Source organism: Acromyrmex echinatior, chromosome 1 (assembly GCF_024713525.1).
Source record: "Acromyrmex echinatior isolate Ae372 chromosome 1, ASM2471352v2, whole genome shotgun sequence".
NCBI lineage: Eukaryota > Metazoa > Arthropoda > Insecta > Hymenoptera > Formicidae > Acromyrmex > Acromyrmex echinatior.
Window position 1 is genome coordinate 2,969,480 of NC_141852.1, and position 12,596 is coordinate 2,982,075.

A 12,596-nucleotide genomic window follows, 5' to 3' on the forward strand; every position below is an offset into this window, starting at 1 on the left:
AAAAAATTCAATAATATATTTCATAATATATTTTATATAATTATATATATTTTATATAATTAGAGACTCTATAATAAGAGTTACACCATACAGTAGCCAGTTATTGGCTTGTTAGGTTTTGCCAATTCCCGCTTATGTTTGAATTACACTAATTTTAGGTATAAATGTTATATTTTAACAACATAAATATGAAATGAGCTTTAGATGAAGAATTGTTGTAAAGTAGTGATGCATGCACATCCATCTATTTTCTAAATTTTTGCGTATATTTTTTGTAACAAATATCTAGTTGATGTAGTCGTAAACATGTATGAATCGTACAGTTGTTTTAGAAGTTAAAGAAAGTTAGATAAATATTAAAAAAAGAGATAATGCAAATATATACTCTTCTATCTCGTAAGATTTTGATGTGTTATGATTCTTATTATATAAGTAACTTACAAGTGAATAAAAAAATTAAATTTACCTAATAATATTGTAACTGTTATTTAAAGTAAAATAATGTTTTCAAAATTAATTTTTTTTTAAACTTAAGTTAATTTAATCTTAATTTAACTTTTATTAAATCAATTTTTTATTGTTTCAACTTTTAAATTAATTTTATTAATTTTATAATCCATTAATTTTAACTTCATTTAGTCATAGTATATGTTCACAAAAATAATATTCACAATATTATTTTTACTAGTTTAAATTCCATTGAACATGTGTATAATATGATGGGAAGAAGGTTATGAAGTTTGGAAGGATTGTCAACGAACTTATAGAGAAGCAGCACTGCACCGAATACGACAGAAAATTTCTCAGATTGCAATTAGAGCTTACATCAATATAGCAAGAAATTACACGAAGTTAAGGCGGGAATACAAGAATTTAAAATGTAAAACATAACTAAGAGCCTTCCCTAACACATATATGCTGATGCATATGCACACGCGCATGTATGTACATAATCACACACACACGCACGCACGCACGCACGCACGCACATAATGTGCAAAATCCAAAAAGCAACTATTCCTTGATGCTTATCGGATAATGCTAACGATAATGCTATAACTGAATAAAAATAGGTATAACTTTAATGTGTCGTATCTCCGCAACAAAAAAATCGTAGTTTACGTTTTAGTTTATACAATTTAGTTAATACGAAGTTTTATTTTTTTTTAATTTTTAAGAAAAAAATCTATACTTTATGATAATTATTGACATTTGCGAATAAAATTCATTGCACCTCATAGAATGCATTAAATTATGTAAATTTTCTGGAGTAACAACTGTCCTTATTTTAGTAAAGATAAATGAGCGGAAGTAAAAAATAAATTTTTAATTTATTGTGAAGTTCTTAAAGTACTTTACCCTTAAGAATAAAAAAAAATTTTTAATAAGATCATTTTTTACGGATGTTTACTTGAAGCACAGACGAGCTAGAAGCATGACTATTAAAGACGGTCGATCTTACGGAAGTTCACTTATCTGTTAAAATTTAAATGATTAAGAGTAAGAATGTGATAGTACTAATTTCATGATTATTAGTTTCGTAGACATGTATACCTATATGTTTGAAACTTAATAATACTCGATTTATATTTAAAACTGTGATTTTAATGTTATCATTCAAGTTTAATTATTAATACAGATGATAACTGTAGAGAAAAAATTGTAATTTCTCAGCAATAAATAAGATATTATTGCATTAAAAGTATGTGTATTTATGGAGCATGTATTGTATATAATAAAAAAATAATGAATTTAATAATGTATTATCCAAATATTTATGTTAGAAATCGCAAATTTGTAACAATTATCGATAATGTTATCGTTCTTCTTTATCCTTGAGATTCCATTGATAGTCATAAAAATATGTCCATAGCCGGCCGTCTTTAAGGAAGTTCTCGTGCTACTTCTTAGTCAATAGACAGTTTATTCATAATAAAACAATTAAAATAATGGAATAAAAAGATTACTAATAATATCTTATGTCATTATACACATAATTATTATTAATTTTATGTTACTAAATATTTTCAAAATGACAAAATAAAAGTTGTAAGATGCTCATTTGATGTATATGCATCGTTCATTTGAGATATATTCTAGCTCTTTTTGTTGAAGAATATAAATTGCTTGTAAACTGTACGGTCATTTTAAATAAAACTTTACGAGAACAAACTTAGTTTGTAAAGTGTTTACTTTATAATTATAACGATTTTTAAATTGCTGTCTTATATATATATATATATATATATATATATATATATGCAAATATTTTAATTTAAAAGAGAATAACTACAGAATAAGGTTATACTTTTAACTTGTAATGTAAAATTCTATAAATTTAGAATTAAATATTTTCAAAATGGTACGGTAAAAGTTAATGAAATTTTTTGTAGGTATTATTGATATTATTAACATTTGTATTATAGATGTATAGACTTATCTTATAGTTCATCAAACGCGAAAATCACTTTAATAGTATCTCGTTGGTGCTTGAAGTTATTCAAGATTTTAGTATAAATTTATGTTGTGGTAATTTGTTAATGAGTGTACTACAATGTAAAATGAAGCATTAAGCGTTTAATTATTAAATTAATTTGGTTTTTAAGCATTGTCCCGCGTGACATTTTTTGTGAAATGGAATTACAATAAAAGGAAAGAAACTGAAGAGATATAAGCAAAGTTGTGTGGAATTAGTGATACGGGTAAGACTGCCACACCTTTGGGACAGCACGTGTACGCATGTCACCATATTATGCACTCTTGGTACAATTCCCGTAAACACGACTCTCCTTCGCATTCAGCATACCTGATATACGAATATACGCAGGATGCACCATAAGCGCTCGACGCTTTCTCCAGTGAGAAGCGAACACGCGAATGTACCTCTTATTCGCAAGTGTGCGCGAGAGCACGTGCAAGCGTGTAAGAACGTGCTTGACATTTTATCTATGCGCGTGCTCACGCACTGAAATGTACGAACATTGATGCATAATTGTTGCACGGACACATTGTTTGAACTAGAATGCTTTATGTAAAAGTTAGTAACAGACACCAAGTGTCTGTTATATGTAATAGGGAAGACGCGTGGTATAAGAACCGCAAAATAAGATACATAACATATATTCTATAACAAATATATAACAATTTATTCTCTTCTTTTCATACGTTTTGAAATATATAACATTTTTTATACGTAATTATATTACTATATATAATTATGTATAATTTATTATATAATTAGATATGATGTTATACAATGCTGTCTAATATATAATTATACATAAATTCCTCATTATGTGTATTTATACCTACAAATATATATATATAAAAAAATTTTCTAAACGAAAATTGAATGAATTTAAGAGTACTTTAGAAATATAATAAAAAAAAATTTTTTTTACAATAATTATATATAATAAAAATTATTTATTCATGAAAAAAATTGTTTTTATTATAGTTCTAAAGTACTCTTGAATTTATTCAATTTTCATTCAGAAAATTTTTTTCTATTTTTTACAGTTTCGATGATATCCGCTTCGAAAGAGAAAAACCAATTTTCTTCTAAAGTTTCATCCCTTAAAACTTCTTTCAGATTTGTTGCACGAGATGTGAAAGATTGGAACATTTCTGAAAATTTTCCGCAACAATTAATGCTATATGGGTATAAATATATATATATATATAATTTTATATAATGCTGTCTAATTCATATATAATTATACATAAATTCCTCATTATGTGTATTTATACCCATATAGCATTAATTGTTGCGGAAAATTTTCAGAAATGTTCCAATCTTTCACATCTCGTGCAACAAATCTGAAAGAAGTTTTAAGGGATGAAACTTTAGAAGAAAATTGGTTTTTCTCTTTCGAAGCGGATATCATCGAAACTGTAAAAAATAGAAAAAAATTTTCTGAATGAAAATTGAATAAATTCAAGAGTACTTTAGAACTATAATAAAAACAATTTTTTTCATGAATAAATAATTTTTATTATATATAATTATTGTAAAAAAAATTTTTTTTTATTATATTTCTAAAGTACTCTTAAATTCATTCAATTTTCGTTTAGAAAATTTTTTTCTATCTCTTATAATTTCGACGCTTCAAAAGAGAAAAATCGATTTTCTTCTAAAGAGTATTTCATCCCTTAAAAGTGCATATGGATATGTACAAAAAAATACGTCGCTTATTTTTATTTGGAGAATAACATACTAAAAGCTTATTAAGATCGGAGGGGAACAGTCGGATCTCTTTCCTTGTAAATTAAATATGTTTTTCAATTTATATGATAGATTTTAGAAACATTTCTGTTTGAATTACCTTTCAGAATTGTTGCATGAAATGTGAAAGATTGAAACATTTATGAAAATTTTCTGCAATAATTAGTGCTGTATGGGTATAAATACACATGAGGAATGTATAATGAGGAATGTATAATTATACATGAATAAGATAGCATTATATAAAATTATATATACATATATATATTAGGTGTTGGAATTAATTCGTAGCGTTTTTAATGAAAGAATGTTATTTATTTCACATGAGCATTAAAAAATACATTAATGAAAGTACTTCCCATCACTTGTAAAACGCTACGAATTAATTCCAACACCTAATATATAAATATATATATATATATATTTATGGGTATACACATAATGAGGAATTTAACATTGTATAAAATTATATATAATTATATAATAAATAACATACTAAAAACTCGTTAAGATCAGAGGACAGTTGAATCCCTTTCCTTGTTAGTACACACCTAGTTTTGGACACTCTTATTACACACGGTCGGTCATTCGTGTTCTGGATTAATTTTTATCACTTTTACAAGTATATAAAAATTATTAAATGATTTTTTACATAGCGGAGACCGGGGTACCATGAGTCATACAAATTCAAACTCTTAAAAGTGTATCTAAATATAAAAATTTTTGTATAATTTTTACAAAATAATTAAAGCATAATGTATATTTTATAATTTAAGTATATTTAGTAAATATTTATTAGTTTTTAAGAAAAAAAATAAAAATATATTTTTTAAGAAATGACCTATAGTGCCCCATATCAGGCGTATCATAAGTCCCATACAAAATAGAATTATGCAAAAAATAACGGTGAAAGTTGGAAAATATTTTCAATTAACTTACAAATTCTTAGCATAGCCATTAATATAATAAAATATAATTACAACTAATAATTATTAAATAATAAAATATAGAAAGTTATAAGAAAACAAATAAGAAATAACAATTAATATAAAAAATTTATTATGATAAAATAAAATTAATTGCTTAGAAGTATAAATTGTCCTTTTAGTACATATGTTTTTTGTATTGACCCATTTCATCATGAATATTTAATGTATGACTCATGGTATCTCAATTATCATTTAATTATACATTTAATAGAAAACTATAAAAAATAAATGTTTATTTTTTATAGTTTTTTATAAGTAAGTTGAAAAAAGATGCACCTTATCTTCATACATGCATCTTCTACTACAAAAACAATATTAAAACATTTTTATGCGGTTAAAAAGTTACTATTGCATCACAAAAACCACTAATGATCGATGCTTTTCGATACAATGGAATTTAATCACTGCCATCTAGATAAAAAGTACAAATTGTACAATTTCAATTTTATATTTCAGGTTGTGTTCCAAAATTTACTATCAGCACTGAAAATCTATAGTTTATATTACGCTGCACTATAGATTTTTAATACTAGCAGTAAATTTTAGAACGTAGCCTCAGTTTTACTTCACATTTGAAAATGCGCGCGCGTTTCCGGTTTTGCCTCATTCGCACTCTATTGACCCTACTCTTATAGCTCCTGCATACAGAACGCGTGCACGCGGTGGAAGTTGTCACACTAGCCAATAATTCTTAAGTCGCTTTCACTTTGCAAAACTTCTAGACATGATGTAATATTACTTCCGTCGCGCGGCAAGCGTTGCCGCGTTCTGTGTGGAGGAGCTATTATTATAGGTACTCTAGTTATGTCGAATATTGGATTCCTTTATTTAATTAAATTTATTCTCATTCAATATTCGCTTCATCTTGTTTAAATAATGTTTTAATAAATATGTATAATGATAAATTAACTATATTGTAACAAAAGTAAAAAATAATATCTCTGCTGAACAAGTCGATGCAAATGAAAATTACGATGTTAGCTGATTCCTTATAGAACAAATTGTTTGTTTTGTCTTTCGGGAGTTACTCGGGATCGCTTCGAAGGAACTCAGCGTACTTGAAATGTAGGATTCACACTACGTACGACATCCGATATTCATCGTTGTTGCTGACAGTATCTGAAAACAGATTGGTAGCAGAAACCGAGCAAGATCTGTCATTTTTATTATCGACCTAGTCTTATAAGAAATTTTGTGTACATACCAAGTGTACAAGTATGAAATGCGGATTAAAAAAAAACACGTTAAATTCGGAAGAATGATAAAAAAGTGATTTATTCAAAGTATGCTCCATTGCTAGTTACACATTTTCCCCATCTTTCGAACAATTTGTGGATACCACGCCAGTAAAAATCTTCCCCTTTTGCCGCGAACCATTCATCGAGCCATTTTTTCACATCTTTGTACGAACCAAAACGCTGCTCAGCAAGTGCGTGACCCATCGATGCAAACAAGTGATAAGCAGAAGGAGCCAAGTCTGGTGAGTAAGTCGCATGGACTAGCACTTCCCAGCTGAGTGCTTCCAACGTGTCGAACCGATTTTGCTGTATGTGATGAAGCATTGTCATGGAAAAAAATGATCTTGTGTTGCCTTTTTCGATATTCTGGTCGTTTTTCGAGTAGCGAACGGTTCAACTCGATCAATTGTTATTTGTAGCGTTTGGTATTAACCGTTTCGGCAGGCTTTAACAGCTCATGATAGACCACACCCTTCTGGTCCCACCAAACACAGAGCATTGTCTTCTTGCCAAAGCGATTCGATCTTGCGGTCGATGTGGATGGGGTCTACCCATGATTTTTTGCGCTTGGGATTCTCAAAATATATTCATTTTTCATCCCCAGTAACGATACGATGCAAGAACGACTTTCTTTTGTATCGTTCGAGCAAAATTTCACATGTGTTTTTGTGCCTCTCCATCTGCTTCTCGTTCAACTCATGTGGTATCCATCTGCCGACCTTCTGAATCTTTCCCAACTCTCGTAGGCGATTGGAAACAATTTGTCGATTAACGCTTAATTGCTCTGCGAGTTGTTTTTGTGTTTGTGAATCGTCCAACAATGCTTGCAATTCTACATTTTCGTACCTTTTTGACGGTTTTCCGTGTTCCTTGTCTGCAACATCGAAATCACCACTTTTGAAATGCCGAAACCATCATTCACATGTATCTTGCGATGAAGCATGTTCACCATAAGCTTCTCGAAATAATCGGCATGATTCAGCAGCAGTTTTCTTCAAATGAAAACAAAAAATTAATGCTGTCCGCGAATGCTCTTTATTTGGCACAAATTTCGACATATTGAACACAGCAAAACAATGCAAATACTTTTTCAATTTATTACTTATGCGCGTTTGACACTTGTTGATGGCACAACAAAAAGGCATATACGTCAAATCTTTTTACTACACATTGCATTGGTGCATCATCTGTTGTCTCAAATCCGCACTTCATACTTGTACACCTGGTATACATATATAAATGATTATATATGTATAATTATACAAAATTATATATATTAGGAGTTTGCATTAAAAGCCGCTGTTTTTTCTTTATATTTGAGCACTTATTTCAATAACAAAATATATGAATACCTCAATCAAAGTATTTTCCCTCGGAAGCTATGACTTTTTGCCACTTTTCAGGCAGAAGTTGAATTCCACGACGAAAGAATAGTCTGTCTTTTGAGTCAATCCATTCAGCAACCCAATTTTCGACTTCGCTATAATTATGGAAGTGTGTATCTTCTAGAGCATGTTTCATCGATCGGAACAGATGATAATCGCTTGGTGCTAAGTCCGGAGAATACGCTGGGTGCGGGAGAACCTCCCATTCGAGATCTATCAGTGTTTGTTTCACGGCTATAGCAACATGCGGCCGAGCGTTATCATGGAGTAAAATCACCTTTTGACGATTTGATGCAATTGATGGTCGTTTTTGCATCAAATTATCATTCAAACGTTCCAATTGTTGTTGATAACGCTCAGTGGTGATTGTTTCGTTCGGTTTAGCAGCTCATAATACACGACACCTTCCACCAAATACAGAGCATTGCTTTGTGACCGTGGATATTTCGCTTTGGAATCGATATTGATGGTTGACCAGGATCAACCCATGATTCTTTGCGATTTGGGTTGTTGAAAAAGATCCATTTTTCATCGCCGGTCACGATACGCCACAAGAAACTCTTCTTGTTATGCTTTGCAAGCAAAGAAATTGAGATGTTTAAACGGTTGGCAATGGTATTTTCGGTCAATTCATGTGGCTGCCATTTTCCTTCTTTCTGAATCTTTCCCATAGCTTGTAAACGTCGAAAAATAGTTGATTTATCGACTTTCAGTTGTTGAGACAATTCTTTGAGTGTTTGAGCTGGATTTTCTTCCAATAGAGCTTGCAGTTGTTCATCTTCGAATTTTTTCGGTTGACCTGTTCGTTGTTTGTCGTGAACGTCACAATCACCACTTTTGAATCGTCGAAACCAGTCTCTACTTACTGTTTCCGATGGAGCAGATTCACCATAAATTTCCGCAAGCAATCGATGAGTTTCAGCTGCACTTTTTTTCAAATCAAAATAGTGTAAAAGTACACATCGGAAAAACAACTTATCACGTTCCATTTTAATTCAGTTATAGAAAAGCACATATGTAAACAAGGATGACGTCTGTTGACTGAATTTTAGTAGGAAATGTTCACATTTAAAAATGATATAAGTAGCAGATGTCTCTGACCATAGCATACGCAGTTACTGCCATCTAAACGTGAACAGTGGCTTTTAATGCAAACCCCTAATATTTATACATACTGATATGAAAACTGAAAACAATTAATATGTTAATAAGTTATTGCTAAAATATTATCAATTAGCTTTACATATCAAAATACATAAAAAGTTATAAAATAATCAAAAAAATATTCGAAGATTCAGAAAGCACACTCCGTAAGAGCTTGGAAATCTCTAGGAGATTTGCCTATTCGATTCCCATACGTCAATTCTTATAGGACTCCTGGACGTTTTTTTCTTACGAGAAGCAAATCCTCATGGCGAGGCCATATATGAAAAAGCAGATCTTGCTCGGTTTCTGCTGCCAATATGTTGTCAGATTATGCAGCAGACTTTGTTCGATTTCTGTCACCAATTTGCAGGCATAGCATGTCATTGTGCATGTCATTTGTTGTTGCCACCGCGCGACAAGATTTTTCAAACTTTATAATCAATTCTCACAATTTTTTGAAATATTCGGATTAAAAAATTCTTTGAATATGGCAAAGAAAATGAAATAAAATGCGTGGAGTTTCTTATTATTTCCATTTTACTTTTAGTTAAGAATATGTACAAAATAAATGTACCTGCACAAAGTGCAATAAAATATACAGGGTCTCAGAAATAGGATAGGAGCCGCAGGGGCGTAGAATGGATCAAGGGGAATAAAAAAGTCTGATACCATTTTGAGATATTCGTTGTGGTTTTCGAATTAAAAAAGCCAATGTGTGGTGAAGGCGCGTCGCGCGAATTCGTAGCACGGCCCATCGCGCCACACTCGACAGCATCGTCATAAAGCACTCGTCATAAACGTCTCGGTCCGTCGTTCTCGCCGATGTGCTTGCTTTTGTATCTTCGTGTTCATGACTTGCTAATTAGTTGTTTAATTCAAGTTATCAATTCATACCTAATAGCACAGGATTAACATCCTGTTCTTTCTGTCGGTGATCGCGTTGGTGGCCGAATTGTTTCCTGATTATCGAATTTCGTTTTCTTTGTATCGTTTGCGCCGTTATCCGTTTGCGTTTGAGTGCGTATTTTGCGTTTGCGTTTCGCGTTTAGCGCCGCTCTGGGGCGCTCATCCGCCTCCGCTGAGTGCGCTCTTGCTGCATTGCTCGTTTTCTTTTTCCTTATTTATTTGTTTTCCTTTCTTACAAGCTGTAAGTATGCTTTATATTGGATTTAAAAATTTGTGATTCATCCATACTTTTTAATGTCTTAAGCTTTATTTACTTTTTCCAAACATGTTTTCCAAACATTTTGTAATAAACAAATATAAATCAACCGACTTGTAACAAATGTAAGCGTTTCATATCGCATATTTGCACGTTTTGTAAGACGGATAATAACTTTGTCTTTTGATTCTCATTCGGATGTTTCTGTGTCGGGGCGATCCTGCATTGATTTGCACCTTTGATGGATTGCGTTCATCTTCGGCTGGCGAGGGATGCCTCCCCTCCGCTCCTCGCTTGCGTCTCGTGAGGCGGATGATCTGCGGCCCGTGTCGGATGTTGCGTCTGTCCTTGTTGATCTTGGGGCGTCTCTGGCTGTCTTATCATCTGTTGTAGCTGCGTTGAATAGTCGCATGGCTGGACTTAAGTCAAGGATGGAGCTCATGAATCGGATTGGTGCGAGGCTGGATGCGCTTGATTCTAGGACAGCCGGTTTCGAATCGGTTGTACGTATTGGGGATATGGAGTCGAGCGCTGAACGCCTTGCATCCGGCCTCGGTTGCTTATCTGCCGGGATTGATGCCTTGAGGACTTCGCATTGAGCGTATTGCGAGTTTGGAGGGCTCCGCTACCTATTACGCCTGCTCGTCCGTTTGTGGGGATCCTGTATCTCTTGAGGATCTTGCCGCTTATTTTGCGAGGATTGAGAATGAGAGAAGGGATCATGAGTTTATAATATATAATATATTATCTTTAGGTTGTCAAACATGCGATCTGAAAACAAAAATGACATCGTTTCTCGAGTCGCCTCATCGCTTGAAGTGTCGCTGGCGCTTGGATGGTCGGAGCGTTTCGCATTTCCGGTCGCTTCCTCTTTGGACCCTCTCGTGATCAGGTTCACAACGATTGCCAGAAGAAATGAGTTGCTCGCTCATGTCAGGCGTCGACATGGTTTTCTGTCGCGGATGTTTGAAGGCCTCTTGGCCTTTGAATTGGGTTTTTCTACATGAGCGTGCTACTGCGACTGAGCGGCGTACTTTCAATGAGGCGCGGTGTGTTGTCTGTGGATGTGGGATACGGACTGTCTGGATGCGGCGAGGAATTACATACTTTCGGAGGGTCGAGGACGCTCCTTCGCAGCGCTATTTCTCTCCTGATTCGTTTCTTGAATTCGGTGGTGGCAGGCGAAGATCTACGTCTGCCATTTCTTGTCAATCGCTTTCGCGGTCTCTTTTGTTGCGCAAATCACTTTCTGGCGCAGTCGGCGGATCTCCTGTTGATAAGCGTGCGTCTCCCTCGAATTTTGTTCACCCGCCGACTTCTTCGGGTCGTGGTTTTGCCACGTTTCTGATGCGCCCACGTCTACTGTCGCCGCGGTCTCGCCTCCACTCTCTTCCATTTTACCCGATCATCTCCTCGATCCAACACTCCTAAACGATTTTTTCATTGATTCCCTTCCAGTCTTCTTCCCCGACTTGTTTAACTAATTTTTGATCTCTTCATGTAACATTCTTGAATCTTTTACTTTTTCCTCTGTATCGCCATTCGAACTCTATAACATCTTCAAACGCTTGAGGCTTATATCCGCTGGACCTTATGATCTTTCCGGACGTATGCTTTTGCTCTGTTTTCCACAGTGCCTAGATCCGCTACTGCACATGCTCAATTACTCCCTCGCTAAAGATATCTTTCCTTCATCCTGGAAACGCTCCATCGTCTTACCTATTCTCAAGATTCGACATTCCACCTTACTTTCTTCCCTTCGACTCATCACCCATTTCTTCTTTAAGATATTAGAATGTATTTATTTCAACCAACTGTCTGCATTTGTTCAAACTGCAAATATTCTCCCGGATTGTCAGTATGGCTTTTGCAGATTGCATAGCACTACCTCAAAACTGCTGCTTTATCGGGTTTCGTTCTATATGGTTTCGATTGGGTTATTGACATTTCTAAATGTCCTTGACTTTTCATACTGTTAATTATGATCTGCTCCTAGCCAAATTGCAATACTATGGTCCCAACCGGTTGTTTATCTCCTTCAATCTTTTCTTACAAATCGCTCTCAGCAAGTATTACTCTATTGTGCCCTTCCCGCATTGTCCCGTCTGCTGTCCCTCAAGAATCTATAATCGGTCCTTTGCTTTTTGACCTATTTGTTGCTGACCTTGTCCATATTTCAATTACTTCGGCTAAATGTATGTATGCCAATGACCTTGCTCCGTATGTCTTTCAGCCTGTTAGAATCTTCTTCCGCCATGTTGACAATAAATCGGGATCTACAGAGTGCGTCACCAAAATCTGCACAAATTGAACAATTTCTTTAAACAAAATGTTTTTAATGAAAAATTAAATATTATTGCATATCAAAAATGCATTTATTTTAAAACAAAATGAGTGAACAGATTAATTAAAGTATTGTCCATCGCTGGCTACTACTTTTTTCCATCTCTC

At 33.4% G+C, this 12,596-nt stretch overlaps 1 protein-coding gene across 9 annotated transcripts in view; it reads left to right on the forward strand.

Annotated features, from left to right (window-relative positions):
- NfI (Nuclear factor I) overlaps positions 1 to 12,596 on the forward strand; it is a 380,015-nt gene that overhangs the window by 28,938 nt on the left and 338,481 nt on the right. The window lies entirely within an intron of this gene.